The 26,226-nt window shown below is 44.1% G+C and overlaps 1 long non-coding RNA gene across 1 annotated transcript; it reads right to left on the bottom strand.

Moving 5' to 3' along the window:
- Positions 1 to 3,522: 3,522 nt before the first annotated feature.
- Positions 3,523 to 14,365, bottom strand: LOC133378116 (uncharacterized). The gene is made up of 3 exons (XR_009760864.1): positions 14,242 to 14,365; positions 8,535 to 8,623; positions 3,523 to 3,690 (listed from the first exon to the last, which is right to left on the bottom strand). It is a non-coding gene; the product is annotated as an uncharacterized LOC133378116 (long non-coding RNA).
- Positions 14,366 to 26,226: the final 11,861 nt, after the last annotated feature.

The raw sequence follows: 26,226 nt of genomic DNA, 5'->3' as shown, positions 1-26,226 counted from the left end.
ACACACTCCAAAGCTCCGGATGACTGCACCCAACAGTTTCATGTAAATGTTGAACAGCATGGGGGACAAAACTGACCCCTGCAGAACCCCATACTGGAGAGTCCAGGGTGCCGAGCAATGTTTCCCAAGCATCACCTTCTGGAGCCGACCTGCCAAGTAGGAGCAGAACCACCACCATGCAATTTCTCCCACTCCCAACTCAGCCAGTCTTCCCAGAAGGATACCATGGTCGATGGTATTGAAAGCCGCTGAGAGATCAAGAAGAATCAACAGAGTCACACTCCCCCTGTCTCTCTCCCGACAAAGGTCATCATACAGGACGACCAAGGCTGTTTCCATGCCAAAACCAGGCCTGAAACCCGACTGAAATGGATCCAGATAATCAGTCTCATCCAAGAGTGTCTGGAGCTGGCCCACAACCACTCGTTCAAGGACCCTGCCCAGGAATGGAACATTTGCTACCGGCCTATAGTTATTAAGATTTTCTGGGTCCAGGGAGGGTCTCTTCAGGAGTGGTCTCACTACCGCCTCTTTCAGGCAGCCAGGGACCACCCCCTGTTGCAGAGAGGCATTAATCACTTCCCTGGCCCAGCTGGCTGTTCCATCCCTGCTAGCTTTTATTAGCCAAGAAGGGCAAGGATCCAGCACAGAAGTGGTTGCACAAACCAGTCCAAGCACCTTATCAATGTCCTCAAGCTGCATCAACTGAAACTCATTCAAGAAATCGGGACAAGGCTGTGCTCTTGATACCTTGCTTGATTCACCTGCTATAACACTGGAGTCTAAGTCCTGGAGGATGCTAAAGATTTTATCCTGGAAGTGCCTAACAAATTCATTACAGTGGGCCTCAGATGGTTCTACCATGTCCTTGGGGCCAGCATGTAATGGCCCCCGGACAATTCTGAAGAGCTCCGCTGGGCGGCAGATTGATGATTTGATAGTGGCAGCAAAATATTGTTTTTTTGCTGCCCTTACTGCCCCTAAATACAGCTTACCATAGGCACTTACCAGTGTATAATTGCATCCACTAGGAGTTCGTCTCCATCTGCACTCAAGCCGTCTCCTATATTGTTTCATCGCTGTCAGCTCTGGGGTATACCATGGAGCTGTACGAGCTCTACACAGGAGAGGGCTCTCAAGAGCAATCATGTCAACCTCCCGGGTCATTTCTGTATTCCAGTTCAACCAGGGTTTCGACAGGAGAGCCAGCCCTATCAGCCAGAAAACTCCCCAGAGCCCTTTGGAAACTATCCGGATCCATTAGTCTCTGAGGGCAGACCAACTTAATAGGTCCCCCAACCTTGCAGAGGGGAAAAGCTGCTGTAAGTCTAAATTTCAGCAAGCAGTGATCTGTCCATGACAGAGGGACTGATGTAAGGCCCCCCACATTCAGATCACCAACTCCAGTTTAAAAAACCAAATCTAGAGTATGCCCTGCTACATGTGTTGGGCCAATGGCATATTGGGACAGTCCCATGGTTGTCATGAAGACCATGGAATCCTGAGCCGCCCCGGATAAGGTGGCCTCGGCATGGATGTTGACATCCCCCAGAACCAACAGTTTGGGGGATCTCAACAGTACACCCAAGACCACATCCGTCAGCTCAGCTAGGGAGTCTGTTGGGCAGCGGGGTGGGTGGTACACCAAGAGAATTCCCAGTATGTCCTGCTGACCCAACATAAGGTGCAAATACTCTAGACCAGTAGTCACATGGACAGGGTGCTTGCAGAGGGAGATGGAGCTCCTATAGACCACAGCAACCCCTCCTCCCCAACCCTCAGGTCTACCCTGATGCTGAACCAGGTACCCTGGTGGGCATAGCTGGGAGGGACTGACTCCGCCTTGCTCACCCACCCAGGTCTCGGATATACATGCCAGATCGGCTGCCTCATCCACAATTAAATCATGAACGAGGGAGATCTTATTATGCATTGATCTTGCGTTTAGGAGCAGCATCCGGAGGTCTGAGAGCTGGTTGATAGGGCAACCAACAAATCTGGGGGTGTGGGGAGGACCGGAACAAGGCACAGATGTGAACTGCCTGGGCCGCATTCCCCTTACCTGGCAAGTCCTCCTCACAATGCCATATCTCCCTCTACCCGTCACTACACTAATTAGGGGCCCCTCAAATCTCCCCACTTGGCTCTGAGCCCTCTCTCCCAGGCACATGACTCAAGACCCACAAAAAAGCAGGCAAAGCAGGAGCCACCTCAGCCAGCCAGCTTATGTATCCCGTCCAGAGAAGGGACAGGTGGAAGAAATCAGCAACAGCTGGCTGAGTACCTGGGGCCTGGGCCTGCAAGACGTGGCCCCCGCGGAGCAGAAGTCCAACCAGGAAGGGGTGGTGGTGGTGGTAGCCGAGTAGCAGCAGCAAGCAGGCAGGCAGGCAGGCAGCAGCAAACGGCTCTCCTTCCCTGGATGGTGGTGTTCCCCTTCCTCCTGCAGGCACTGGGTCCTTGCAATGACCCTGTAAAATAGACCTTATTCCTTGCAACGACCCTGTAAAATAGACCTTAATTACTATCCCCTTGTTGTCGGTGAAGGACTGAATCTCAGTTTATGGCAGAGGCAGTTTTGAACTGATAGCTTCCTGCTTTGTAACATGGCCCTTCAGCCCAAGATGTTACACTAGCGCTACTAGCAGAATTGGCTGCAGGCTTGTTATTATGGTACATATACCCACTTGCTTACTGCAGAGCAGTCCCATTGTTCAGTTCATCTAAAGCAGGAGTAGCCAACATGGTGCCCTCCAGATGTTGCTAGACTCCAACTGCCATCACCCCTGGCCATTGGCCATGCCGGCTGGGGATGATAACAGTTGTAGTCCAACAACATCTAGAAGACACCACATTAGCTATTCCTGATCTAAAGCAAGTGATTGCAATCCTTAAGTACCAACCAAGGTTGTGAATTACAGTCCTTGAGTACTAACGGTAGAATTTCTGCATGACTGGCCAGTGCCTCAAGGCTGTTGAACTCATTAGATTTCTCTTGCTGAGATAATCTTTGCATAGGAAAAGGACACAGTACCCTGTTGCTGTTGTGTGTGTGTAAACATGATTTTGCTGTGAATACCATTATTATGATTTCTCATTAACATTGTAGTATAAATCAAAGGCAGGTTTTAACCATAGTTTTGGGATCTTCCACATTGGCTGCTTATAGACATTCATGCTGATATGTTTCCACAAAACTTGTGAGAAGGTTATATGGTATCACCTCTTTATTAAGCATTCATCCTGAAACATTCTTGTGGAGGTTATACATGACATTGCCAACTACTTGTTATCGTGCACGTTCCGGTACAATTTCCCATCACTTTTGTTACTGGACTTTTGTGGTTAGACAAGTGAGTGCATAATTGCACTAGAAAGTGTGAGATAGCAACACAAATCCTTGATGGAATGTGTACATTAGCGGTATAATCACATTCACTAAATGAACCTCTCGCTTACCCCAAAATCAGAGCAGAAAATAAGGAAACCTGGAATATAGTTGTAAATGTAGTATTCTTTCTTGTTTGTTTTCTATACGATTTTGATGTACTGAAGATTCAGTCCATCAGGTGCAGCTTGTAGTCTTAGGCAATTATCCCAAGTTCACACCAGAGTCTTCATTTCTCACCTGGGCTACCATCTCCCATCATAAAGTTCAGTTATTCCAGCTGTAATTTCAAACGGACGTGTCTGCTGAAAGTCACAAAGTGTACAAAAAGACTTTGAGGCGAAAGCAGCTTCTAAATTTTTGCATGCTTCAGAAAGCAAAGACAGAAGCTATAGTTTGGTCTAGTCTTACACTTTGGCGATTGCCAGAAGACAGCATTTTTTACCATGTTAAGCATTTCAGCATGGGCTACATAGAATGTTCTCCCAATTCAGTTTCTGAGCTGAAAGTACTGCTTCCGGTGGGACTGAAGTATTCCTTCCCATCCCATAAATAAATAAATAAATGCTGATGTCTTCACTTTTTTCACACTGTCATCCTTTCCCCTTGCTTTGACACCACCATTTACTGGTTAGAGGGTGGGTTTGTTTGCTTGTTTTTGTCTTCCTAGACCAGCCTTTCCCAACTAGTGGGCCACCAGGTGTTGTTGGACCACAACTCCCATCAGCCTCAGCCAGCATTGCCAATGGTCAGGAAAGATGGGAATTGTGGTCCAACAACATCTGGTGGCCCACTAGTTGGGAAAGGCTGTCCTAGACTCTATCCTAGCCAACCAACAATCAGCGTAATGAATGTGATGGAATTATGTCGTCAGTGTTCAGTTCCAAATGATAGCTACAGCAGTGGGAGAGTTTTGGCCCAAGCAGAGGGTTCTTCATGGCAAGAGTTCAGGGTCCAGCAAAGCAGAGTTGTTATTATTTTGGCTACCCCACTGTAAGTAATGAGTGAAGTGGAAAATCGTGGCACCATGCCCTATTATTATTTTCCTGCATGTATGACTTAGCACACCACAGTGCAATTAAAAGTATGGGGACTTACATGGAAGAAAGACTATGGACAGTCTCCACAGGTCAGGGGTGGCAAACCTGATCTCTCCCATCCCTTTGTGGGCCAAGTTTGACAGATGGGAGGGGGGAGGCACTTGCCTGTCAATAAACTGGCTAGGGATGTAGTCCGCTTGTTGGTGCTGGTTCGATTCTCATTTCAGCAAACTGGTACCCAGTTCCGTTTTGTGTCAGGTCACTTTTTGTTCTCTACTGCTTTTAGCGTTTCATCCCCCCACAAGAAAATAGCATTATTGTTATTTCTTTATTTATTATTTGATCAGCAGGAGCCCAGGGCGGCAAACAAAAGCACCAAAACCACTTCAAAACTTGTTCTTTCTACTGATATTTCTTCCCATGTTTTAGTTGTTTCTAACAATGGCCTGAGTGTTTTTCTATTCAAATTATTGTTTTTATTTTTACTATTACTATTATTAGCCCTTCACCAATAGATTCCAGGGCGGGTTAATACAATATTAAAAAGAATCAAAAGACATTTCAATCACTAGAATAGGGTGGGTTCTGAACACATATCTCAGGTGACAAAAGCCAGGGTAAAGAGGTGTGTTTCTAGCATTCACCAAAAATTGTACAGTGACGGTGCCAGATGTACCTCTGTAGGCAGGGAGTCCCACAACTTAAGAGCTGCCATAGAGAAAGCTCTCTCCCAGGCCACTATCCTCTGAACTTCTGAGGGTGGTAGAACTACCAAGAAGGCCTCCGTTGCTGGTCTTAACACCGAGAGGGTCTGTGGGGAAGGAAATGGTCTCTGAGATATTTTGGGCCAAAGTTGTTTAGGGATTCAAACACTAACATGAGCATCTTGAATTGGGCCTGGAAACAGACTGGCAACCAATGCAACTGTTTTAGAACAGGGGCTATATGAGTTCTAAAAGGAACCCCAGCTAGTAATCTGGCCACTGCATTTTGAACCGATTGAAGTTCCTGAGTCATCTTCAAAGGCAGCCCTATGTAGAGTGCATTGCAACAATCCAGTCTATAAGTTACCAGATCATGGAGTACAGTTGCCAAGTCATCTCTGTCCAAAAGGGGTGGTAGCGGAGCTAGAAATAGGCACTTCTAGCCACTGAGGCCACCTGAGCCTCCAGTGACAATGCTGGATTGAGGAATACACCCAAGGTACGAATCTTCCCCTTCCAGGGGAGTGCAACACCATCCAGAACAGGCTGTCTTCCCATCTCCTGGACTTGGGAACTTGGAACACATAACACTTCTGTCTTCTCATGATTCAGCTTCAGTTTCTTGGCCCACATCCAGCCCATCATTGCCTCCAGACACCTATCTAGCACCTCAACTGCCTCTCCTGATTGGGATGGCACAGGGAGATACAGCTGAGTGTCATCTGCATATTGGTGACTCTTTACTCTCCTGATGACCGCTCCCAGTGGCTTCATATGGATATTAAATGGCATGGGGGACAAGATGGAACTTTGCAGGACACCACAGGAAAGCTCCCATGATGCTGAACAAAAGCCTCCTATAATTACGCAACATTAGAATAGAAGAATAATGGTGTGATGTGTGAGAGAGAGTGTCCATCTGCACAATGTAGGGTAATTTAAAAACAAGTTTATAAAATACCCTTGGCAAGACAACTGAAAAAACAAGAGTATTGTTCCCTGGTGAATTTTATTAATTGAATTGTCTCTGTTTACAAAGACAAGGAATGAAACTAAGTCTTAGTCTTTAAGTGACAATTCTGTTTGCACAGCAGTACAAACCAATATTTGGAAAGAGATCGTCTTTGCATTGCTAATGTAAGGAAAAGTCAAAAGAAAGAGCAGAGGAGAAAGCATTTCTAAACACATTCAGATCTGGCTGAATACTAACAAGCTTATTGCTCCAGCCTTTTAAAACACTTACTGTTGGGACTTCCGGGAAGGGTGACTTAGCCTGTGCCTGCTTTTGAGACGGGCTCCTGCCTCAAAAGAAGCTTATTCAGATATATCAGTCAGATTTTTTCTTTTTTTGACTGATTAAACTTCTCCCGGGTAGGGAGAAACGAAGAGATTAACCTCAAAGCCTATTTTTGTTGGGACGACCAGATCTCATTAATTTATGGGACGAGGTCCAGCCGACGAAGGTGGGACGGATTTTTAACAACAAGCTCTATCTGGAAAAGCGAACGTTCATCTTATCTTCTAAGAGAGAACGCACTAACAGGCAAGCACCCTTCTTTCTATATTTTTCTTTTACTTGACTTAAATTGTTGCTGTTTAAAAGAGATTTGCCAGATTGATCGGTTTTTGACATCTCACTGGGGAGCCATAACTTCTCTCTGCTACTCACTAATTAATAGCTTATCTCTGTTTTTGTTGCAAAAAGCTGTCCTGGATTTGCATTCTAAAGATATACACAGAAGAGGGATTTCTATTCCAGATTTTTATTTTGAAGAATATTATATTGTTTGAGACTACTCTCTTTTTGGTCTATTTTATTTTGACGAATCTGTTTTCTGACGACCGCCATTAATTGTTTCGATCCTGGGAACTGCATTTTGTTTATTTAAGCATGGAGAGATAAGGCTGTCTGCTCTGTTTATACTGTGATGTCACCAAGTTTGGAGTATTAACCCAATTGTTGCTGAAATAAGAAGTGGTTTTCCTATATTTTTCTTTTAAAATGGCAATTAAGAAAGTGGCTGAGAAGTTGGAAATAACTATGTTTCAGAAAATAATGGATGAGATTGAGATAACGAAACAAAACCTGCGACAGGGTTGTAAGGAGCTGAAAATTGAATTGAGTAAAATGAAGCAGGAGATTAAAGATATAGGGGTCCCTGTGAGAGAGGTGACCCTGGAAGGGGTCCCTGTGAGAGAGGAGACCCCGGAGATTGGAACAAACGTGGAACAGGAAAAAGATTTGGAGTCTATGGACTTTAGAAACAAAATTTATTGTTTGGAGACACAGGAGATTAAAGACATAGGGGTCCTTGTGAGAGAGGAGACCCTGGAGACTGGAACAGGGGTCCCTGTGAGAGAGGAGACCCTGGAGACTGGAACAGGGGTACCTGTGAGAGAGGAGATCCCGGAGATTGGAACAAACGTGGAACAGGAACAAGATTTGGAGTCTATGGACTTTAGAAATAAAATCTATTGTTTGGAACTCAATGTTATCTCTGAAGAAATTAATGAAGATTCTAGAGATAAAGTTATCAATGGCATGGATAATCTTCTGGACTGGAAGGATGTGATGGAGCCCAATATAGAGAAAATCTATGGAATTAACTGCAGCCATGTGACAATGGAAAAACTTTCAAGAGATGACCCAGTGTATTTTGAAAAAAAGAACAGAGATATGATTTTACAGCAGTATTTCAGCAACCTATTCAGAATGGATGGCAAGAAAATATTTGGGATAGAGGTAATTCCCATCAGACTCTTACTATATGACTATGGCTTTGACAGCAAGATTATTATGGAATACTGATAATGGAAGATTGGATACTGAAATTACTGGACTTAACAAGACTACTGAAGATGGAAGATGGAAAATGGAACTAATAGGGATAATAGAACAATGGCTACTGAAATTACTGAACCTAACAGATTCTGATGTGATGGATTAATTGAAATGTTTATTTTGACTATGGTTATGACAACAAGATTATCATAATTAGTAATGAGATGGATTAATCGATATGCTTATCTGGAAAAAAAAATTGATAGATATATTTCTTAAAGAATTGAAACCTCTCTTTGACTTTTTGTGGAAAGAATAAAGTAATGTTTATGAGATTTGATGATTAAGTAAGATAACTACTGGAGGAAAGTGATTTTATAATATGACTTAAGAGACAGGATTGTTATATATTATAGACTTATAACTGATTTGATCTTTGACAAATGGGAAGTCAATATTTTACTCTTTATTTTTTATTTTTGTTTTTTTTTTTTCTTTTTTTCTTTTTGTTTAACTATTTTTGATTTTGTTTTTTGTCTTTGAATGTTTTATGATTTTGTCTTGTATGTTTTATGAAAATCTGAATAAAAATTATTGAAAAAAAAAAAAAAAAAAACACTTACTGTTGGCATAGTTGATAGTTAATAGTTTCCAAAGTTAGAGACACTGGAAGTATGATGACCCTCGCTGGAAATATAGGTACAATCGTGCTCTGTTGAAACCAAAATGGAAGGGTACTGAATAAGCATAAAATAAACCTACGTCAGCAATACCTTGCTGCATTTAGGCATGTTGATTATGAATATTCCATAGAACCACAAAAGTAGCACACACACTGTGGATATGTATATCTCTTGAACTTTTTTCTTTCAAAAAGCTGAGCTTGGTGAGGTTAGACCAAAGGCACCCCCTCTCTCAATTTGGATAGCTGTTCTGCCTCCTTGCACTGCCCGTTACTAGTGCTGGGGCAAGCCATTTTTCTGCCTGATGCAGACAAGCTGGTACTCCCTCCCAATTCCATGGACAGAAGCCACCTGGGCTTGCAGCTGAATCTTATTTCAGCACTGGTGATGGGATCACATTCTCCATTACGCCCGAGGAAGCAGGCCAGATTAGGGTGCCCAGGAGAGGCCATATGGCAACAGAGGGGAATGGCTGGGGGCTCAAGAGGAACAGCCAGGGGCTGCTGCCTCTGAACACTGATTGCCTCACTCTGTCTAATGGTAGAGCTGGCCATGCCTACTACTGTGCCATTCCAAAATTGTTCCTTAATCAGTAAGTGACTAATGTTGATCCACTCCCCACCAATCACTGGGCAATAGTGTAAACAACACGGGTCAGGATCCAACAGGTATTTCCATGCATTGCTACAGCATTTCAATGCCATATGGCTGGAGTAGTGTAGTTAGGCCCTACCCATGCAGTTATCACCTGGCTGAGATCACAGGTGGTGATGATCAGGTGGAAAACACCCAGTGTTGGGCCTTTAGATGTTATGGCATAAGCCAAGGGTAAATGACACCCACACTACTGCTATGATGTGTGAAGGATTCCTTATGTGACACTGTCCTGAAAGCAGACTTGCTTGATGATGTTTGTTTCAGAAATTTGGCCTGCCCTCCTATAATTAATTAATTACTTTAAAATATTATAACTGAGCTCTTCATCACAACATGACCCCAGGCTGGGGTACAATAAAAATTTAAAAACCAAGAACTACAATAAACTTAAACACGACGACAAGAAGAGCAGATAAAATCCATACAGTAGGGCCCCGCTTATACGGCAGGTTAGGGACCAGGCCCCCGCTGTAAAGCAGAAATCGCCGTAAAGCAGAACCCATTGACTTTAATGGGTCGCGTCGCGCAAAAATACCGTAAAAGCGCAAAATCAGCTTTAAAACGGGGAATTTCCCCTAATTGAAAGCCACCACATCAGCAGAACGCCATAAAATGGAACGCCAAAAAGCGGGGCCCTATTGTATGAATATAATTGACAAGCTATTACAGTGGGGCCCCGCTTATACGGCAGGTTAGAGACCAGGCCCCTGCCGTAAAGTGAAAATCGCCGTAAAGTGGAACCCATTGACTATAATGGGTCACGTCGCACGAAAATGACGTGAAAATGCCGCAAAATGCCGCAAAAGTGCAAAATCAGCTTTAAAACGGGGAATTGCCCCTAATTGAAAGTCACCACATCAGCAGAACGCCGTAAAACGGAACGCTGTAAAGCAGGGCCCTACTGTACACACACTTAACCCATAAAGACCTATATCTGACATATATAGGACTGTGCTGTAATCCTATACATTACATTTAAGGTAGCTCAGAGATAACAACAAAACACAATTATACTGTATTATTTTTTTAAAAAAGCAAATGACAATTTGCATCACAGATGGAAGACTGAAATCTACATGTGGGTTCCAAATGATAGGAGACATGACCAATGAAAACAGACAACAAAACAGCAGGGAATATTGTTCAGTGCATATCTTTATTCCTTCACTTTAGTGGAACCCAGATAAGCATCACCATGCACCTGCCTGTGCATCATCTGTGCACATGTGAGCCTGTCTGAGAGCTGGGTTGAGTCTTATGTTCAGAAGTAATAGCAAGGGCTAGTTCACATGTGAAATATGTGCACCTGCCACTACAAATGTATTTGTTTATTTATTAAATTTCTATACCACCCTTCATCAAAAGATCCCAGGGTGGTTTACAGCATAGAAAACAACAAACAATATATGCCAATGCTTAGCATAGCATGTATACCATAAAAATTAAAGAAATTATAAGAATATATAACAAAATACAGAAATTTAGATACAACTGTAGAGTATAATACGTATATCAGTGAGTCCCAAGTATGAGACCCCCTTTGTAACCTCAAAATTTTTTGGAACGCCCTCCACATGCTAACTGTTGTAATTTTAGTCTCTGCTAATTTAAAATACATAATGAAATGTGAAATAATGTCACTTTTTATTCATCACAAAAATAAATATGATGATGATGGCACTGATTGCCTGCCCTTCACTAGAAGGGTGAATATGTAAATAACAATATAAATAACTGTTAACATATTCTGAAGGAAATGAAAGGAAGGAGATAAGAGTAAACCACCCAGAGTAGTTAACAGAGCCTGGTTGATGCCAGGGCCTTTGGAGTCAGCAATACAACATGTGAGAAGGATCTTGGAATTGTTGTTGGTCACAAGCTGAATATGAGCCAACAGTATGATGTGGCAGCAAAAAAGGCAAATGCTATATTATGCTGCATTAACAGAAGTATAGTTTCCAAATCGTGTGAAATATTAGTTCCCCTCTATTCAGCACTGGTTAGGCCTCATCTTGAGTACAGCATCCAGTTCTGTTCTCCGTACTTCAAGAAGGATGCAGGCAAACTGGAACAGGTTCAGAGGAAGGCAACAAGGATGATCAGGGAACTGGAAACAAAGCCCTATGAGGAGAGACTGAAAGAACTGGGCATGTTTAGCCTGGAGAAGAGAAGACTGAGATATGATAGCACTCTTCAAGTACATGAAAAGTTGCCACTAGGGTTGCCAGGCCCGGCCTCCAAGAGGTCTTCTGTATCTTTAAAAGTTGTGGAGGGAGGAGGAAGAATTCCACCTTGTGGTTTTTCCCCTTACAGAGTTGCAAGAACACCTGCACTTGGCTGACTTCCTCTTCTCCTAAAGATACAGGATCAGACTGAGGCCATGGACCTGGCAACCCTAGTTGCCACACAGAGGAGGGCCGGGATCTCTTCTCGGTCGCCCCAGACTGCAGGACATGGAATAATGGGCTCAAGTTGCAGGAAGCCAGATTTTGACTGGACATCAGGAAAAACGTCCTGTTAAAGCCATACAACAATGGAATCAATTACCTAGAGAGGTAGTGGGCTCTCCGACACTGGAGGCATTCAAGAGGCAGCTGGACAGCCATCTGTTGGGAATGCTTTGATTTGGATTCCTGCATGGAGCAGGGGGGTGGACTTGATGGCCTTATGGGACCCTTCCAACTCTACTATTCTATGATTCTATGTGTGCTGTATTTACTGGGCATTTTCTAAAAATTAAAAAATACAGAGATGCAGAAATAAAAAGTTAAAAATACTAGATTCCCAGTTGGAGACTGAACTGACAGTTGGAGAAAGAATGAGAAAAGGTGGCCACATTGTGAGTCTGAGTCTTTCTTAAGAGTTGAGACTATTTTTTATTTTATTTACTTTTCTTTTTGTGAATGGGGGAGACTGTTGGGAGGAGAAATGGCAGGTTGTCTCTGTATGTTTGCTTGTTGCCTGCCTTGCACGATGAGAGGGGAGAGTCCAGAGCCAAGAGAGTTTCCTCCATGTCCTTGTCCAACCTCACCCTTAGGTGTGACTGGGATTTCTTCACACACACACCCTCAACGCGCCTTGCACATGCTTGGGTCACACGTGCCAGTGTGGGATCTATTGTGATCCTATACATGCACACTTTACCTGGGAGTAAGTCCCATGCAAGTGAATGGGGCTTCCTTGCTTCTGAGTAGGCATGTAGAGGGGTTGCACTATCCACAGTGCAAGCCTGCCTGCATGTGTTCACTCAGAAGTAAGTATGTAGTGAGACTTACACTGTAGTAAATATGCTTAAGATTGCAACGGTGACAATGCAGCATCTTTACTCCTTAAAGGTGCTTAGTTTGGGGGTGGATTATGCTCCTCATCCTCCGGTCTTTAAAAAATTGTGGTTTCCTCCCGACATCAGGCAGATACAGTTTTTGCGGCTCAGTGAGTTTAGATCAAAGATGTCAGAATAATGTCACAACAATATTAATGTTGTTATATTTGTTTCTGTTTGTTTGTTTTTTGATCTGGTAGCGGGAAAAGCTGGAGAAGCTTGTGGCAAACAAGACCAGTCCGCAAAGACAACAAGTGTGTGAACTGAGTTGCAAGAACACCTGCACTTGGCTGACTTCCTCTTCTCCTAAAGATACAGGATCAGACTGAGGCCATGGACCTGGCAACCCTAGTTGCCACACAGAGGAGGGCCGGGATCTCTTCTCGGTCGCCCCAGACTGCAGGACATAGAATAATGGGCTCAAGTTGCAGGAAGCCAGATTTTGACTGGACATCAGGAAAAATGTCCTGTTAAAGCCATACAACAATGGAATCAATTACCTAGAGAGGTAGTGGGCTCTCCGACACTGGAGGCATTCAAGAGGCAGCTGGACAGCCATCTGTTGGGAATGCTTTGATTTGGATTCCTGCATTGAGCAGGGGGCTGGACTTGATGGCCTTATAGGCCCCTTCCAACTCTACTATTCTATGATTCTAAGAGTCTGGTTTTCAGTGTTCCACCTGTATACAGTGATGCCTCCTCTTCAGCACTTGGCTCAGGAAGCTGCATATGGCAATAATAATATGTTTAACATACAGAATGTCAACAGGTGAAGCTTTCTCTATCGTTGTATAACCATGGTAGAAAAGGCTTTATTTAATTTCTGTTCAATTTCTGCCTGCCACACAGTTGTTAAAGGCACATGAGCCCTGTTCTCCCCCAATGCCAACCGTAAACCATGCAAAGAACTCAAGTTAAGAGTAAAAACAACATAATTTGGGCAACTTTCAATATTTTGAAAATGTATTTAAAATGAACATATTTGTTGTTGTTATGCGCCTTCAAGTTGACTACAACTTATGGCGACCCTATGAATCGACGACCTCCAATAGCATCTGTTGTGAACCACCCTGTTCAGATCTTGTAAGTTCAGGTCTGTGGCTTCCTTTATGGAATCAATCCATCTCTTGTTTGGCCTTCCTCTTTGTCTACTCCCTTCTGTTTTCCCCAGCATTATTGTCTTTTACAGTAAATCATGTCTTCTCATTATGTGTCCAAAGTAGGATAACCTCAGTTTCATCATCTTAGCTTCTAGTGATAGTTCTGGTTTAATTTGTTCTAATACCCAATTATTTGTCTTTTTCACAGCCCATGGTACGCACATTTTAAAAACTTACTTTATCCATCTTTTTTAAAATTTTGCTGACTTACAGCCTTGGGTCAGCCACTAACTCTCTGCCTAGCCTACCTCATATGGCTGTTGTTCCATTAAATTCTATAGAACTTACTTCTAAGTAGACTGGTTACGATTGCAGCTTAAATCCTTCTATTATAGACATAAATTTTATTTCCTTTAATCAGAATAATTCATCTTTGTACTATAAAGCCCCATGTCTTCCCCCCAAAAAAGTAGTACAGCTTCAAAGTTTCAACAGAATCTTAGTCTGGTCTGATTACTGCAGTTTGATTTACCTGGGAGTAAGCCCCATTAAATATGAAAATACTTACTTCTGAGTAAACATGTATACATTGTACTTTAAGTTAACTATACAGCAAATTTTTAAGGAGTACCCAGGTGTGCATTCATGGGGGGATGCTCCTGGACTCTGTCCCATTATTTTTTGACAGGCATTCTCCTCCCGAGGTCCCTTTGTCTCTACAGCCAGAGCCAGTCAGCTCAATCTATCATTGCTGCTGAAAAAGGGTGTGTGTGCTAGAGCTTAAGTAAGCCCAGCTGGCCCCTTCTCTTGATGTACTCACTCCAGTGCTGTGCAGCTCAGCTCTCTGTATGGTGGGAACTGCCTGTACCACCTGGAAGGAAGAAAAGGGAGCAGAAACGGCTACATGCACATGCAGTGCATGCTTGCAAGTTGGTAGTGCACAGACCAGCCATTAATTACTTTTTAAATTAATAAAAAATTCTTCTCTTGGCTCTGTGCAACTCCCCTGGGGATCCCGATCTCAAGGTTGGGAACCACTGACCCATATAACAGCAGCAACCTAAGAAATAAGGAAGAGGAAAATCAGGAGTAGGGTACATAAAACACAAAAACAAGGTACAAGTACGTAATGTATTATCTATTCAAAAGTAGTGCTTAATTCCTCACTCCCGCCCTCACAGAAAATGACAGACCCTCCCAGCTCTCACCTGGGAACTTTCCTCTCCTCTCCTAGGCTCTCACCGTTGGAGCTCTCCACTTCCCTGCCTCTCACGGAGGATCCTTCCTCCTCCTATCTGCTACTTTCATGTGGGTGAAGTCCTTCCCCCCCAGTGGTGACCCAGAAAGAAAGATATCACAGGGGTAATCCCCTGTGGGGTCTCCCCTTGCGGTGACCCCAACTTTTGTTGGCGTATCCCTGGGCAGCCTATTGCCCACAGCATGACCAGCTTCTCTCTTTCCATCATAATCAACCATTTGATGTAGCGTGTGGTGAGCTCCATAAGCATGTAAGTAAATTCCAGCATACACCTGATTCTCAAAGACTGTGCAGAAGCACTGGAGGACTTCGGTGGTATGCACGTATGCCAGATGGAGACATGACATCCTATGATATTATTATTTCCAGGTGTCCGGCCGTGTGAAAACAGTCTTTAGACATTTTGTATCTGGCCAGGTGAAGAGACTCTTTAGACGTTTTGTATAAATGCACTTTAAGGATGAACAGTAGATTAAGATGTAACTACTTTTCTGCTCTGTTTGTAAATTCTGGTCAAGGCACCTCTTGCTCAGCTTGCTCCTTTCTGCAACCTTGCTCATTTCAACTGAAAATGGTTTGACAGGCCTTTTCGTGAATCCCAACAAGTCTGCCCCTGGAGCAGCATCAATTAAATCAGGGGAAATTGGAACTGTCAGCCTCAGCTATTGTTGGAGAAAATGGTGGGGGTTATTCTGCGGTCCAAAAACAGCGTATAGCAGGATGTGTGCAACTCGTGGGGGAAGGGCTGCAGCAGGGATGGAGAAACTGTGGCCTTCCAGAGGTTGTCAACTCCCATCATCCATCATCATTGGGCATGCTGGGAGGGTTTGATGGGAATTGAAGTCCATCCAACATCCAGAGGGCCACAGCTTGCTTCCCCATTCCTGTGTTAGGGATACCCCCTACCTAGAAGACACTAAGGGGCATTAAGAAGGCCACAGTGGGCGGTTCTTCCCTTCCATCTGTTTTTCAGATCATATGGAAGAATTTTTCAGGAGCACCTGTATTTCTGATGGACAAAATGTAGTCCCCTCCTATATGAAACAATACCTTATACATTTTGTACATTTAAATTCCATCTTCTTCCAAGGGACTTCATCAGAGTAGTGTTTGAGACTCACAGCAACTCTGGGAGTTTAGGCCAAGAGTCAGCAACTTTCTCAAGGGAATAAAGGGATCTCCATGACTGAGTGGAGATTTCAACCTGCAGCTCTCACATCCAACTTCTCTCCATGTATTTCATTATTCACTAATAAGCAAAAAAACCCTCTAGGATGAACAGTGCGGGAAATAAAATTTTCTAGTTCACATTCTCTGTAGAAACATTAGTAACACAGGAAAGAAGCAATGTAAGAAGAACACCAACAAACATAGAAAAATATAATTATCTTTGGAGATCGCAGGTGTTGCCACCACTCACCATATGCTCAGAGGCACATGTTACCAAATTCTTCCAAGCTACACAGGAAGTGGATTGGACTGTGAAAGACCAACCCAAATGGTGTTTGCATTTTGACAACTTTGTAGAGCAGTACAATATCTCAGAGACGAGTTCAGGTCTCCTGCTCCCCTGGTGCATTCACTATAGCGCCCAATTTCCCTGCTTTTTAAAGTTTGGTAGAAATAGCTGTGGGCTATAGATACATTCTTAAACCGCAAGGTTTTTTTTGTCTATTAGTGAATTTCTCTGCTTTTTAATCCGGGAGGTAAGAAATGGGATCCTGTGCAAGTTTGCTGAGAATGGATTGATCATTTGCATGCTTATTGAGTTAAGTGGGATTTACACACACACACACGGCAATCATGCTTAGGATAGGTGAAACTGACCACAGGGGATGGGGAAGGGAGGAGGGGAAGGAGGGAGGGGTGGAAAGGCAGAGGGGAGGACTGGGATGGGAGCAGGCAGGAGGGGGAGGGGAGAAGAAGGACAGATGTGGTCGTTTGCATGTTTATTGAGTTCAGTGGGATTTACTCCCGTGCAATCATGCTTAGGATAGGTAAAACTGACTGAGGGGGGGGGAGGGACGGAGGGCTGGAGTGGGCAGGGAAGGCGGAAGAAGGAAGAGGGGAGGAGAAAGGGAGAGGAAAGGGGAAGGAGGGAAAAGGCAGGTCTGATCATTCGTATGATTTTTGAGTTGAATCGGATATACTATGCAATCATGATTAGGATAGGTAAAACTGACCAGGCTGGGCCTGCCAACCAAGATGTCTTCTGTATCTTTCACATAAGAAGGGACAATAAGAAGGGACAATTCTACCTTGTGGTTTTTCCCATTACAATGTTGCAAGAACACCGGCACTTGGCTGACTCTCGTGGCTGTATAATGAGCTGGTTCAGATGTAACGCTAAGCTAAACTATGGCTTAACATGAATGTGTGAGCATGTGGGATCCTGGAGAGGAGATCATGGCTGCTTTGTTCCGTTTCTTGTGCTGTTGTGCTCTCATGAGCTAAACCATGGTTTGGCCTAGCGTGACACCCAAACCTGGGACTGTGGTTTTTCTAGCTCCAGACAAACAACAAGTTGTCACCAAGGATTGTTCTTAGATTATGCACTAAACCAAAATATGGCTTGGAGCACCCCAGCATGAGGACTAGGGAGGGTTATGAGAACCCTCACAATTGTGACTGTGGAAAACCATAGTTTCGCTTACTGTTACATGCAAACCAGCTCTTTGTGTTAGGGAATGCTTGTGTTTTTCACTACACGGCCAAATATGGCAATACATTTCCATAACAGGCTAAAAAATATTTTTTGTTGTTTTTATTGCTTTGATATTTTAACATAATTATTTTATATAGGACTTTGTAGTGACCCCGTTCATTTGTAAGCAGGAGCCACTCTGTAGTAACATCTGTGGCTGATTGCACAAAGTCCTTTTAAAAAGGTTAGAATTCCACTGTCTTACCATCGCTGATTATTTGGGAAGGAGAGCTGGGGGCTGAATTCACTCTCCCTTTCCTTCCCAAACAGCTAATCAATGGGGTTATTATCTTTTTGAAAGGGCTTCTTTATGCAGGTGCCCCCAGCTGCTAGATAACAGAGGGCAGCAACTGCATGTGTTGCAACCATTTGCGAGTGCCATTCCTCATCCAGCTGATGATATGCACAAGGAAGCCTGCTTCTGCATGCATAGTGTGCTAAACTAGATTACAGTGTGCTGCATAAATAAATACCCCAGCTGTTTCACTGATGGTGCTCTGAATCCAGCCAGGTGTAACTGTTCAGTGATCTCACACAGATCAGCTAACTAATTATGAGACAAGTAACACAATAATATATCACGATATAATATCAATTACTTCATTACCATTAAAAACTTATTTCTCAATTTAGACTGATTATTATGTCTGCATTTATTTATCTTTTAACACACGGCAGTAGCTGTTACAGTACATTTTAAAACAGGCTCACTTTCTTTTTTAAAAAATTGCAGATTTCTCTGTCTATTGGGACAGATAACATACTGGGCCACCTGCTCTCTGCCTAGTTGAAGAGTTAGCAGACTGCCTCTGTATGCAAGAGTGAAATGGAGAAGTCAAAACACAAAAGGAGAAAAAATCTGCTTTGGTTTTCGTGGTTTCCTCTATTAGACAAATACTTAATGGCAGCAGTAGCTGAAGCAGATTACCTGAAAGATCACCTTTATCTATACTACTGTTTTGCTTTGAGGTTGGCTTCTGGCAATGCCAATATTAACAGAGATCAGGAAGTCTACAATTCACCAAAAGGCCTTCTCAGCAAAGGCACCCTAAGTTGTGGGTCACTCTCCTGAAGTTTTGTTTATTTTGCTGGGTTTATTTATTTATGTACTACGGCTGTCTTTATTCTGTTGATTTCTAGGGATTCTTGTTTGCTTTTTTATGGTTTTTAACTGTTGTTAACAATTCAGAGGCTGTTGTTAACTGAGCATTATACACATGTAGATGAAAAGATAGACAGAGTTGTAGGCCACAGAAAACCTTATTCAGGATCTGACCATACAAAATTAACAGGGTGAAACACTAGCTTCTGATTAATCTGTGGCTACCACTGCAATCCATTGAGTTAAACAGTAAGGGTGATTAATACCTCCATAGGTAAACATACTAAACAAACAAAAGGTGTTTTAATCAATAGTGCGGATGGATTGCCATTGACATCGATTCTGTGATTATTTCTAGGCCTATATTGGCATATATTCAGGATGTTTTCACATAAGTGTAGCTGCAGAATTGCATAATAATGTAGAAGCATATTTATGGCCATCTTAACAGATGCATGCTGGTAAGTAACTTTTGTTGCTCTCAGTGGACCTTACCTGGAAGTTTTAAACTGTGCGGAAAACAAGATTGCTTTTGCAGGGGCTTATAGGATGCAGAGCAGGGGTAGTCAACATGGTGCCCTCCAGATGTTGCCGGACTGCAGTTCCCATTAACTCTGACCATTCTGTCTGGGGCTGATGGGAGCTGGAGTCCAACAACTTCTGGAAGGCACCTTGGTGGCTACCCCTGATGGAGAGTATCAACTCACTTAATTTTGTGCAAATTTTGAAGTGCAGGAGCTCATCATGACAGCCCCCATAGTCACACCCCCAAGGAGAGTTCAAAACTCTAGGCACCTATATTGATCCATATTATATATAAGCTACATCCCTCTGAAGAGTAGCAGTATATAGCGTAATACCCACATTATTAAGATCAATGGGCAGACACAGAGTAGTGAGCTTGCAAAGGATGGTGTGGTGGTTGGCATGCTGGAATTGGGTTGACATGGGTTGACATCCTTGATCAGCTGTGTGGCATGACTGCGGTCCTATGCATAGTTACCTTGGATTAAGCTTCATTGAACCCAGTGGTACTCATTTCTGAACGTATAGGTTCAACATATTTATTTTATTTATTTAACAAAATTTATATACCTCTTGATTGTAGAAAACCTCTAAGTCACTGGTTCCCAGCCTGGGGGCCGTGACCCTCAAGGGGCCTGTGAAGTAATCTAGAGGGGACCACAAACAATAAAGGATTTTTTTTAAAAAAGTCTTCACTTCCTGGACACTGTCTGCTCCCCACTGCCACTGCAGACAACACCTCCTCCTTGCTCCAAATGAGAGCAGATGACTTTTGCTGCAGCGCCAGAGCGTATTTCAGGCGTGCCGAACGAGGCATCTGCCTATGAAACGTGAGGCACATGCCAAAGGAGGCTGGAGGTGGAGCTACCAGAAAGATGAGGCAATTACTATTACCGACTCCTGACTGCCGGCACTACTGCTGCTGCTGACTTAGAACTAGAGGAGAGGGCTTTTCATGAAGCAAAAACAATCAAGGCTGCAAGGAAAGGCTGCTTTCCCCCTTCCTTCCTGGCAGCCAGTCTGCTTGCCTTTCTTGGCTCCTGATTCACTACTATCTAGTATCATGAAGGAAGAGGCCACACAGAGGATCTAAACAATAACAAGAACTTTACTATAACTAATTATATACAGAGAACGAGGCCCACAGCATGGTGCTGCTTGTAAAGCAGGTCTGGAACTGCAACTGCAGGGGCTGACTCAGCAGTTCCTCGTATGGCAAGCCTGGAGGGCCAATACACTACACCCCTCCCTCCTAGATCTCATAGTCCTGAAGAGACTTGGGATGAGCCCTGGTGTGGGTCAATTGAAGACAATTTTGCATTGAAGTTGATATTGCATCCCCTAGTTCCTCATTTGGCTCTGGTTGATGCTGGTCCACTTCAGGGTCCATGTGCAACTGCTCTTGTCCGGCATCAGGAGCAGCCACTGGCTCATTTTCTCTTTCCACTTGAGTATTTACAGCATCCTCAGAGAGAACTGATGGAGCTGGGCTTCGTCCTCGCATCTGGTCCACATGTTGACGTGACACATGGCCGTTTGGTGTTTGAGTCCTGTAGGACAATGGGCCCATGGCTTGGATCACAGTGGCAGGAATCCACGTTTCACCAGCACCGTAGTTCCTGACATACACAGGGTCACCTGGGGTGAACACCCATGCAGGTTCTTGAACTTCAACGGAATTCCTTTGTCAGTCCTCAGTCAAGTCAGGATGCAACCAATCAAGCAGAGTCATTAGTCGTCTGTTCATTAATAGCTCGGCTGGGCTCCTTCCAGTTGTGGCACAAAGTGTGATGTGTTGTGTCAGGAGAAAGCTTGCAAGATGTCGGTCCCAGTCACCTTCTACAATACGTTTCAATGCATCCTTTGTTGTCCTGACCATCCTCTCGGCCTGGCCATTGGTTGCTGCATGAAAAGGGGCTGAAGTGACATGCCGAATCAGTCCATTATCCATGAATGTGCGGAATTCCGCAGATGTGAACTGGGCCCCATTGTCTGAGATGATGGTGTCTGGCAACCCATGTGTTGTGAAAAGCCTGTGTAAAGTCTTAATAACAATACGAGATGTCATTGATGATACCGGAACCACTTCTAACCATTTGGAATATGAATCAACAACAATCAAGAAAGTTTGTCCCTGGAAGGGGCCTGCAAAGTCAATATGAAGCCATGGCCATGGCGTTTTTGTCAATTCCCATGGGTGCACTGGGGCATGTGGTAGAGCTGGTCTTGAAACCTGACACTTCTCACATCTCTTGATGCATTCTTCAATCTCGCTGTCCCTCTTGGGCCACCATACATAGCTGTGCCCCAGAGCCTTCATTCGCATTATACCAGGGTGTCCGACACATAGGGACTCCAACACCTGATGTCTCAACACAGTAGGCATGACAACTCTATTTCCCCACAGGAGGCATCCCTTGTGCACTGATAGTTCATGTTGTTTGGATACAAATGGTCTGCATTTCTCCTCAAGCTTCCCTAATGGCAATCCCCTCCACACCCAGTTGAGAACACGGGCAAGAACTGCGTCCTTGGACGACGCACTAGCAATATTCCCAGCATGGAGGGGTGGTTCTGGTAATGACTCTAATAACAGCACGTCCAGCGGAGAGGTTTCATCAACCCCAGCAGAAGGGAGAGGAAGGTGGCTCAAAGCATCAGCATGGGCAATGCTCCTGCCAGGCCAATGTTGCAATGTGTAATCATATGCATTCTCGAAAATCGCCCACTGCAACATGTGTGGAGATAATATTTGAGGTGTCTGCTGGTTAGGGGCAAACAATCCCTATAACGGCTTGTGGTCAGTAGCAATAGTGAATGGTCGACCATAGACATAGTCATGGGATTTCTTTACGCTAGCCACAATAGCCAGGGCCTCCTCTAATGCAGTCTTGAACGTGAGCTGTCGTTTTGCAAACAGACGCTTTTGTAGGCCCTCATCTTGCAACCCACAGACCAGGCGATCATGCAGCATCTCCTCAAGGTTTGGGAAATTGCAGTGTTTTGCCAGGCATCTAAGTTCAGCAACATACAGTGACACACTCTCTGTTGGGCCCTGATTTCGTTTGTAGAAAGAATTATGTTGTGCTATTTCAGACAGTTTTGGAGAGAAATGTCCTTGTAAAGCATACAGGATATCCTCATAAGCTGTATTAGCAAGTTTTGCTGGTGCTACAAGGGCCTGGACTAGGTCAAAGGTGTCCGGCCCACAGACACTGAGTAACACAGCATGCTTCTTCTCTGACTCTGTAATACCATTTGCTGCCAAGTGAAACTCCAGCCTGGCTGCATAACTTTCCCACTTGCTGGGACATGCAGGGTTAAATTCTTCAAGGGTTAAATTCTTCAAGCTGTCCAATTCTGACATCCAGTGAAATGTGGGCACGATTAAGGTTTAGCGTGGAGAGGCCAAGCCAGGGCAAACGTAAACTGAGCAGGAAGAATGAAAGGTTTCTTGTGTGTTGTTTTTTTGATGGGATGCTTACTAAGATCTTTTGTGGGTGCCATAAGAGGTCCTGGTGAGTGCAATGGCACCTGCAAGTGCCAGGCTGGTGACCCCTGATGTATGCTAATCGGTTACAAATCACAGTAAAACTCGAAAGCTTGTTATCACATCATTCATTTCCTAGTGCAAGGAGGGTGTGTCAATTACCCTGGCACTCTGGCAGATGACATCATCACTCCTCCTCTGAAAAAGATCCTGGAGCTGCACTACTTCTCCTCAGCCACATTACTGCTCTGCTGCACCACCAGCTAGGCGGCCTTAGGCAGCGCACCACCTCTCAGTATCAGCTTTCCCACATGCAATATTGGAATAATAACAGTGACCTGCAGGGTTGTTGTAATGATTACAGACAGTTAATATACGTGCATTTCTCTGAACACTCTGAAAGACTGTACAAGCATTACTGTTAATCTGTCTTGAGACCCGCAAAGGGCCAAGCAGTGGTATGATGGACAGAGCAGATTTAGAATGTGCTAGCCCATCCAGGCAAAAAGGCTGCTTTAGTTACAGAAAGTACAAAATCCTACCCACCTCCTCAAAGCCCTAGTATGCCACTTGTACCTTCCTGCAGCATTTCTTACCAGTCCTTCCAATTCTGCAAGAGCACAAGAGTTTGTAAATCTACAGGCCCTAGAAGAAACTGACTCCTCAGAGAAGGTGTTTCTGTCACACCTTTGTTTGCAATATTGCTGGAAAAGTTTAAACAAGAGTTTCCCCAACTCTCTCTCTCCCCCTCTCTCTGTGTGTGCATATGTGTAAATACAGATATTTCAGTGCTCACCAGGAAAACACCTTCCTTGGCTTTCAAATACTCTCCATTTTGCTACTATGATCTGTCTTTAGTATTTTGAGGATGAGATGTTGCATGTCAGTTTTTAAAAAAAGACAAATAAATCTGATTCTTAGGAAGCAGTCACAGACCAAGTTTTACAGTTTGTTACCTCTCAGTCTTATTGGATGAAGAGTGTTGTGTTGCTTTATTATGGGGGTGGTGGTTTTTTTTTGTATTTTATTGTTATTGTACACCTCCCTGGAATCTATTAAGGAGGTTTAGAAATTTTTAAAAATATAATAAAATAAATATTGTATTGTCTAGTACCAGAGCTTGGAAGATTACTTCTAAAAAGTAATAAATTACAGTTACAGTTACATGACCCAAAAAAGTAGTAATTACCATTACAATTACAATTGCTCTGAAAGTAGCTGATTACTTTACTTTTCCTCCAAAGTAATCACTACAATTACATTTCAGTTACTTTAAAAAATGCCTACAAGGCGCTGGCCTTGGCTGCTGCACATCTAAGTAGCCTAAAACAACATTAAAAATAAACAAACACATACAGAGGTAGTAGAATAATTATTTTTATTCATAAGATAGCAATGGTGGTCTCTCCGCTGGTAAGGGTGGTGGGGAGGGCGGCTGAGGCCACTACTCAGATCTTTGCACGTCAAACCAAGTGCAATCCCCCCCACTCAGCCAGCCAGCATAATCTCTCTCACTTAACCACCTCCCAGACCCTGCCCTGCCACCAACTAAGGGACACTCACTCAAGCAAACATTTTCCCCTGAGATGCAAAAAAGTTAAAATACTGCAAATGCAGCACAGTAGCCAGAGAGGGTGTTGGAGGCCACTTTGTGTGCCAAGTGCAAACACAGTATTCTCTCTCTCTCTCTCTCTCTCTCTCTCACACACACACACACACACACACACACACACGCACGCACACGCACACACACACACACGAGTCATCTTTCACCTCCACAGTTCTGCTGCTGTCTCCTTCTCCTCTCCTCCTTTATCCATGTTCTTGACCTCCAGATCCTTTTTCCCTCCTCTCCATTCTTCACCACCACTATCTGTTTTTTTAAATAATTGTTTTCTCCACTCCACCCCGTCTCACTCTCTGCCTCCTCCCTCGTCGCCTCCTACCCATCCACAGAGCATGAGGAATGAGCAACACTGCACAGAAGCCCAGTTTGAGGCACATGATTTTCATCCACAAATCAGAGGAGCAGAAAACTTCCCCTGCTCCCCCTCCAAAGTAATGCCCAAAAGTAATTCTGGAAATGTTACAATTACTCCACAAAAGTAGTAAAATTACTCCTAGTTCTATTACACTCAAAATGTAAAGGAATTACCCACTCGTTACTCAAAAAAGTAATGAATTACAAGTAATTCGTTACTTGTAACTAGTTACTTCCAAGCTCTGTCTAGTACACCAAGGATGAAGAACCTGATTGACAACTTCCATCATCCCTGGCTATCAGGGGCATCACTACTGGGGTATGGAGGGTGCGGCCCGCACCTGGGTGTTACCATGAGGGGGGTGACACCCAGAGCCGCCCCACCCAGAGCTGCTCTGCCTCGCGCCATTGCCCGGCAAGGCTGCTCCAACTCATCCTCAGAGGTGGGCGGGCGGGCGAGACCGGGAGCAGCGTCGGCGAGGCGAGGGAGGCACGCTGGCGTTCCCAGGCCTTCTCCGGCTGGGTGCCCCTCCAGCGCGCGCCCTCCCAGGGGCATGGATGGGGTGGCTGGTCATGAGTGCGCATGCGCGCGCAAGCCCAACCACCTCGTCCATGCCCCTGGGAGGGCGCGCATCGGAGGTCCGCACCCCCCGCACTCCCGCTAGTGATGCCGCTGCTGGCTATTGACCATGCTTGCTGGGGATGAAGGGAGTTGTATCCAAACAAAGGTTCCCCACCCTGGTCTACACTTAAGTGGCAGCAGCAGTCCAGGGTTTCAGACAAAGGTCTTTTCTAGCCCTCCTTAGAGATGCCAGGCATCAAATCAAGGATCTTCAGCATACAAAACACGTGCTCTTCCACCGAGCTATAGCTCTTTCCCTAAAAGGTTTGTAATTAATAAAGGTTTGTAAGGGCATCCGCCTCATCCCAAATGTGTGTGTACTTGAGTATGTGTGGGTTGCTTTGACATTATTCTTGAGATGACTCCTTTTAACATCTGCAGTAGCTGACTTTCATAACTGTAGATTAGATCAGTATTATAGGGAAAACTGGGCAAGATGGTACTTAAGGCTGCAATCCTATGTACACTTACGTGGGAGCAAATCCCACTGAACATCATGGAATTTTCTTCTAAAGAAACATGCATAGTTGCGCTGCACAGATGAAAATGTGCTTTCTGGCCTGCAGGGAAATGGTTATTTTGACATTTGGAATTTATTTCATAAATTCTGTGGCTGGAGATGGTATCAGGTGCCTTGGTAGTGGCCAGTTCATTTGCACTTTTCAGGCATTATTTATATTTAAAGGATTTCTATACCGCTTCTCATAAAAAAAACCCTGGTTCATTCTGCAATATCTGTTAACGTGTTGTCCAGTTAATGGGAAAACAAGTGTATCTATTTTCATCTGTCAGCATACAGAAAGTAATGCAAGCGAATTGACAGGAATATTAATATCCAATAGGATTATTTTCCTTCAGCCTGGCTGTGCTG

The sequence above is a fragment of the Rhineura floridana genome, chromosome 2 (assembly GCF_030035675.1).
Source record: "Rhineura floridana isolate rRhiFlo1 chromosome 2, rRhiFlo1.hap2, whole genome shotgun sequence".
Classification (NCBI taxonomy): Eukaryota; Metazoa; Chordata; class Lepidosauria; order Squamata; family Rhineuridae; genus Rhineura; species Rhineura floridana.
The sequence above is the reverse complement of the archived record's forward strand: the minus strand, read 5'-3'. Positions and strand labels throughout refer to the sequence as shown.